The sequence below is a fragment of the Mus musculus genome, chromosome 11 (genome assembly GCF_000001635.26).
Source record: "Mus musculus strain C57BL/6J chromosome 11, GRCm38.p6 C57BL/6J".
NCBI classification, from domain to species: Eukaryota; Metazoa; Chordata; class Mammalia; order Rodentia; family Muridae; genus Mus; species Mus musculus.
In genome coordinates this window covers 95915311-95921778 of record NC_000077.6, presented here as the reverse complement: position 1 = coordinate 95921778, position 6468 = coordinate 95915311, and the positions used below count along the sequence as shown (strand labels likewise).

The 6468-nt window shown below is 44.7% G+C and overlaps 1 pseudogene; it reads right to left on the bottom strand.

Annotated features, from left to right (window-relative positions):
* Nucleotides 1-553: 553 nt before the first annotated feature.
* Nucleotides 554-677, bottom strand: Gm24725 (annotated as a pseudogene).
* Between the last annotated feature and the right edge of the window lie 5791 nt (nt 678-6468).

Genomic DNA, 6468 nt, shown 5'->3' with positions numbered 1-6468 from the left:
CTTCTTTCTTTTCTTCTTTCTATTCTTCTTTCTTTCTTTCTCTCTCTCCCTCCCTCCCTCCCTTTCTCTCTCTCTCTCTCTCTCCTTTCTTTCTTTTTCCAAGACAGGATTCCTCTGTGTAGCCCTGGCTGTCCTAGAATTCACTCTGAGTGTAGGCCAGTCTTGAACTTTGAGATTTGAATGCTTTTGTTTCCCAAGTGCTGGCATTAAAGGCTCATAAAACCTCAGCTGGCAATCTATCTATCTATCTATCTATTTTTGCCACAGAAATTTCAAATAAGAGTATGTGGGGAGGGGACAGGGGTACTGAAGAGATGGCTCAGCAGTTAGAGAGCCCTGGCTGCTCTTCCAGAGGACCTAGGTTCAATTCCCAGCACCCACATGGCAGCTCACAACTTTCTGTAACTCCAGTTCTGACACCCTCATACAGATGTACATGCAGGCAAAAACATTAATGCATATAAAATAAAAATAAATTAATTAAAAAAAAGAATGTGCGTGTGCGTGCGCGTGCGTGTGTGTGTGTGTGTGTGTGTGTGTGTAGTTAGTTCCCCAGGGGAACAGTCCCTCACTACCAAAAATTATACAATCAAGTTTCACAAATTTGGAGAAATCACAGCACATGTGGACTGCAGCAGACAATCCTTTGCCTGGCATCTCCCCTGTCAGGTAAAGATTCAAAAAAAGACTATTAAATAGCAATGGTACTGAGAAGGCAGAGGCAAGTGGATCTCTCTGAGTTCCAGGCCAGCCTGGTCTACATAGTGAGTTCTAGGACAGCCAGAGCTATGTAAAAAAGACCCTATACTTTATTTCTAACACTTGCTAGGAAGAAGCAGGTGATCTCTGTGATTTTGAAACCAGTCTGGTCTACAGAGCAAGTTACAGGCCAAGCAAAACTACACAGTGAGATCCTATCAGACAGAGAGAGAGAGTGAGTGAGAGAGAGAGTGAGAGACCCTAAAAGTATTTCCCCCTTGGGGCTGGGGAGATGGATAGTCAGTAAAGTGTTTGCCATACAAACGGAAAGACCTGAGCTCTAACCATAGAGATCCATGTCTGTTGCCCCAACACTGAAGGGGTAGAAATAGGTAGAGCCTGGAGCCCACTAGCTAACCAGTCTAGACAAACTGGTGAGATCCAGATTCAATGAGATACTGTTTCCAAAAATAAGGCGGAGAGTAATTAAGGAAGCCAAGAATTCTGGCTTCTCCTGATTAGAGGTGTCCAAAGAAAGGAACAGGTCCGGTAGGAGTCAGGAACTATGTCTCTGGTCCACATCCCGTTATTGACACTGTGATCCATTTTCAGAGAAGCTGGAGAAGATCAGAATTTCTATGACCCACTGAGAACCAATCACAAATTGCTGCGGACAGTCCCTGTCATGGTGTGATGCTGGGGACAGCAACAAATCACAACACTGCAATGACACAGGAGGCATGATGGGATGAACCCTTTCCCACTCTGCCTGAAAGCTGTAGAGCCGCCCACCCTACTTATAACAGATTAAACCTCTGAACCTGTAAGCCAGCCCCAGATAAGGGTTGTCATGGTCATGGTCTCTTCGTAGCAATGGAATAGTAACTAAGGCAGTCAGCTTTTGTTAATCTCAGTAGATCTCTAATACTTAGAAATTTGCAAGCTTTATTTATCAACAAGATTTTAGTCATCAAACATGTTGTTCCTCATCTAAAAATTTTACTCTCAGGACAAAAATTATAGAAAATCCATCCTAATCCAAAATGTCTTGAAGATCTGCTTTTGCCTCCTTAGTCTAAAATGGAGACATCGTGGGACTAAGAAGTGTTCCCTTAGTTATCTCAATCAAGATGGTGGTGAAATTACGTGGCATGGACTCTCTTTTAACTTTAGAAATGGTGGCTGCCAGCCACAGGGTTGCGTCTACCCTGAATGAGGTCATCTATCAAGATGGAGGCAAGACACATTGTTGGAATTTTAAAACATCTATTTTCCTTAACAGAGTTGAATTCAAACTGCATATACACTCTGCAGTAGTAAATTAACATTACCTTATGTGTGGATTTTGTAAACTATCAATCTTTTGTTTTTGTTTTTGTTTTCTTTTGTTTTTGAGGCAGGGTTTCTCTGTGTAAGTCCCGGTAGCTGTCTCAGAATGTGCTTTGTAGATCAGGCTGGCCTCAAACTCAGAGATCTGCTTCACTCTGCCTCCCTAAAGGTGTGGACCATCATGCTTGGTTGCTTGTTACACTCATTTTTTTTTTTTAAAAATAGGTTTCTCTTTGTGTAGCTCTGGCTGTCCTGGGACTCACTCTGTAGACCACACTGACTTTGAACTCACAGAGATCCAGCTGCTACTGCCTCCCGAATGCTGGGATTCAAGGCATGCGTTATGATACTTGAAAAATATTTTACAGATTTTTAAACCACACCTAGTGAATTTACAAATCTGGAGATAAAGAGTTTACGTATAGTCTTAAGAGATTTCTTTATGAGAGCAGACTGCAAAGAAGTAGAAAAGATAAGAGATTTTTTTTTTTAAAAGAGTGGATAGGTAGAAAAAAGCTTATAGATTAGAAACTTTTGCAATCATTTGCTTGTGTGGTGGCAGAAGTTGTTATAATCCATGAGAATTTGAAAATTTTGTGGCCACGGATCTGTCCTGAGGCCAAGTCATTTTTGGGAAGATACTGAGGTTCTAATGTAATCTCTGAGTCCAAGGATGAAAAGAGAGGGTTGCGTGAACAAAACTCCTCCAGAGGGAAGGTTCTGTTGTGTCTCGTTTGAGAGCCCCAAAAGACGACCAGGTAGCCCACTCTGATACAGTCGTACTAAGGGTCTTTATTCAAGCTCGAGCTTGGGCAACAACACAGTCTCTCTGATGCCGCAGAACGGGAGGGTGAAACCTGAGCTCTCAGAGGGACAAGACTTTATAGGAAATGGTGAGCAAGCAAGGGGGTTTCAACCCGGCAAGCATCTAGTTTATGACTATTGTAAACTGACAGGTGGGTGCTCTGAATAAAACCATGAAGCAATCACAAACGCTCAGAAATTATATTTGAAACAATCAGACTAATCCTTAATTGACTGTTGCTAGGAAGTAGCTAGGGAGTAACTCTGGGGTATAGGCCAAAGATAAGTCATGGAGTCGTTCCTGGTACTTGGGTGTAGCTTGAGTACAGCTCTAGGTCAAGTTTCTCTTAAGATGGAGGCCGGTCCCAAGATGGAATAGGTTTGGCCTCTTTGTTCCAGTTCCAGCTCCCAGAAGGGAGCTGAGAGACAGCAGGGACAAGGATCAAAAGCAGGAATTCTACCAGCAGGATTCCAGTATTGTAGAGGTCCTGGAGGACATAAGGAGGAGATAGAGTGGGCAGCCCCCGAGGGAGATGAGGAAGCGCCAGGAAGGAGCTGAGAACATGTGGTCCTTGTGACAGTTTCAACTTGGAGCATTCCCAAGTAGATCAAGAGACTTGTCAGAGAGAAATATCCCAAGTTAAAGATGAGGAAAGGCAGGCTGGAGAGATGGCTCAGTGGTTAAGAGCACTGTCTGCTCTTCAAAAAGTTGTGAGTTCAAATCCCAGCAACCACATGACTATCTGTAATGAGATCTGATGCCTTCTTCCAGGGTGTCTGAAGACAGACAGCTTCGGCAAGTGGGTGGGGCAAAAAGAAAAAGTGTCTGAAGATAGTTACAGTGCACTTACTTTTTTGTTTGTTTGGTTTTTTTTCAAGACAGGGTTTCTCTGTATAGCCCTGGCCTTGAACTCAGAAATCCGCCTGCCTCTGCCTCCCGAGTGCTGGGGTTAAAGGCGTGTGCCACCACACCTGGCTTTTTTTTTTTAAAGATTTATTTATTATTATATCTAAGTACACTGTAGCTATCTTCAGACACACCAGAAGAGGGCGTCAGATCTCATTACAGATGGCTGTGAGTCACCATGTGGTTGTTGGGATTTGAATTCAGGACCTTTGGAAGAGCAGTCGGTGCTCTTAACCACTGAGCCATCTCTCCAGCCCCCTACAGTGCACTTACATATAATAAAAAAATAAATAGGCATCCTTTTCCAAGTGACTGGGGCCCAGGAGGGCGAAGGAGCTTCCTGGCACACCTGTATGGTTTTTATAGTAACAGTAGGCTCCTTTGAGACAAAGTAGGCAGCTTCAGGGTGACACTTACCCAGCAGATGAGGAGAGAGCAGGTGGAGGGAGAGTAAACCTTTCCAAGTGATGAACTCCCAGGAGGGCATAGCAGTTTCCAAGAGCCAGAGAGACTGAGAGATGCCCTCACAGTGGAGATGAAGAGCAGGAGGGCAAGAAGTGGTTGAAGAGGCAGACCCCAGAATTTGGAGGCAAATATGGTGGGTGACAGAAGCCAGCAGAAACAAATGAACCATAGGTCCATATACACCTTACTGAAATAAAGTCAGCAGCTTGGTTCAGTTAGGAAGCCAGGCCCCTTGAAAAGGGGTTTATTTATGCCCCACTGAGAGGTTTCAGCATCGGATGTATAAAGTGAGGGCGTGGCCACCCCAAGGTATGGTTGAGGGCATGGTTTCTATTGTAGATGTGAGGGAGACTACAGTCAGAGGCATCTGGAAGAGTCTAGAGCATAGAGACTAAGTAGTTTAGTCGATTGAATGTGGCTAGCAGACTGAACTTGGCCATGGGAAGGCAGGGAGGGAAGCAACCCTCGGAGAGGAGCAGAAGAGAGGGGACGGAGAGGAGAAGACAAAGGAGAGCAATCAAGAGTGCACAGCTGACCTGTCTAGGAAAACAAGAAAGAAAGAAAGAAAGAAAGAAAGAAAGAAAGAAAGAAAGAAAGAAAGAAAGAAAGAGAGAGAGAAAGAGAGAGAGAAAGAGAGAGAGAGAAAGAAAGACAGACAGAAAGACAGAAAGAAAGAAAGAAAGAAAGAAAGAAAGAAAGAAAGAAAGAAAGAAAGAAAGAAAAGAAAGAGCGAGCACGCAGCTGAAATGGAAGGGTTTTAAGGGAAGGAGAAAGTGAGGAAGGGACCAGCATGGGCTGGGAACAGTTAGGGTAGGGAGTGGGGTGGGAAAAGCAGCCACAGGCAGTTGTGAAACTGAGGAAGTCTGCATGCAGGTCAGCATCCACTTTGGCATACTACTAAATACCACAAATAGTCTTGTCCTGACCTGACAGGCGCCATATCACTACCCAGAAAGCTGAATTCATATCCACCATGAAAAGAAAAGGGGCTCTCTGACGCCCACCAGCCCGTCTGGCTTCTGCTTCTCTCTCCCCAGCCCTCTCTCCGAGTGTTTACCCCCTCCCCCGCCTCTTTCTCTGTCTCTCTTTATCTCTTTTTCTGCTTCTACTTCATTCTCAACCCCCTTTCCATCCCCACCTCAAAAAAAAAGCAAAAAACAAAAAACAAAAAAAGAAAGAAAAAAAAGAAAGAAAGAAAAGAAAAGAAAAGGAAAGGAAAGGAAAGAAAAGAAAAGAAAAGAAAAGAAAAGAAAAGAGGGAGATCAGACTTATGATGGAGTTGGAAAAAATGGCTTTATTCTTTCTTTTGAGTTTCTTGTATATTCTATGGCAATCCTGTCAGGTGTACAGCGGGCAAAGATCCTCCCTCCCCCACGCTGCATTCTACGAGTTATATATTCATCTAACTGGTGTGTAACTAAGGGTGACCCTGGATTCTGATCCTCCTGCCTCAGTGACTATATCTTTCTTACCCGGTTGGATATTTAGGATTACTTTGTTTTTAGCCGTACTTCCTTTCTGGGACACGGCAAGGTATACTATGTGTAAGCAGACGATTGCACACCGTCCTCTGCATACCTGAAACTAGCCGCATGCACGCAGTTTGGCAGGATCAGAACAACAGTAGGATCCCATTCTCGTCTCAACGGAGAAGAGCCCCCCCCCCCCGAAAACCACCCCCAACACCTTTCGAAAAGGGTTTCACAAACACAAATGCGGAACGATTTCGAGTGAAATTCGCTTTTTTCCTACGTCCAAGCAAAAAGGCATTATGTGGTCCGATAGGTCATTGTAAGAGAGATTGGGCTACGGATGCGGCTTTGTTTTCCTGTCACGACAATTTGCGGTAGAGTGTTAGGGGAAAGGTAAGGACAAAGGCTGAATTTGAGGGAACTGAAATTTGAGCTGTAGAAGGGCCCGAGATGATAGGGAGAGCTAGGAGTGGACTACGAAACTGTGTTTCTTTCTAGGGTGGACAGAAAAGCTTGATGACCCGGGGAGGCTGAGAAAGAGAATTAATTTGGAAAGAAGCGCAGGGGCCGGGTTGCGGGTTGCAGGTTGCAGCGAGCGCCCAGGTTATCCAGGCCGTGCTAGGACACGCCTTGAAGCCCGGAGGACCGCTCTGGAGCGAGAGCAGATAGAGCGGAAAGCCATTTGCCCGGATGAGGAAAGCGGTGGCACGGGATCGTACTTTCTCCAGCTTCACCTAGTTCATCCTGAAGTTTGGGTAAAACCCTGAATCCTCTCTATCTCCCTCTAAAAGA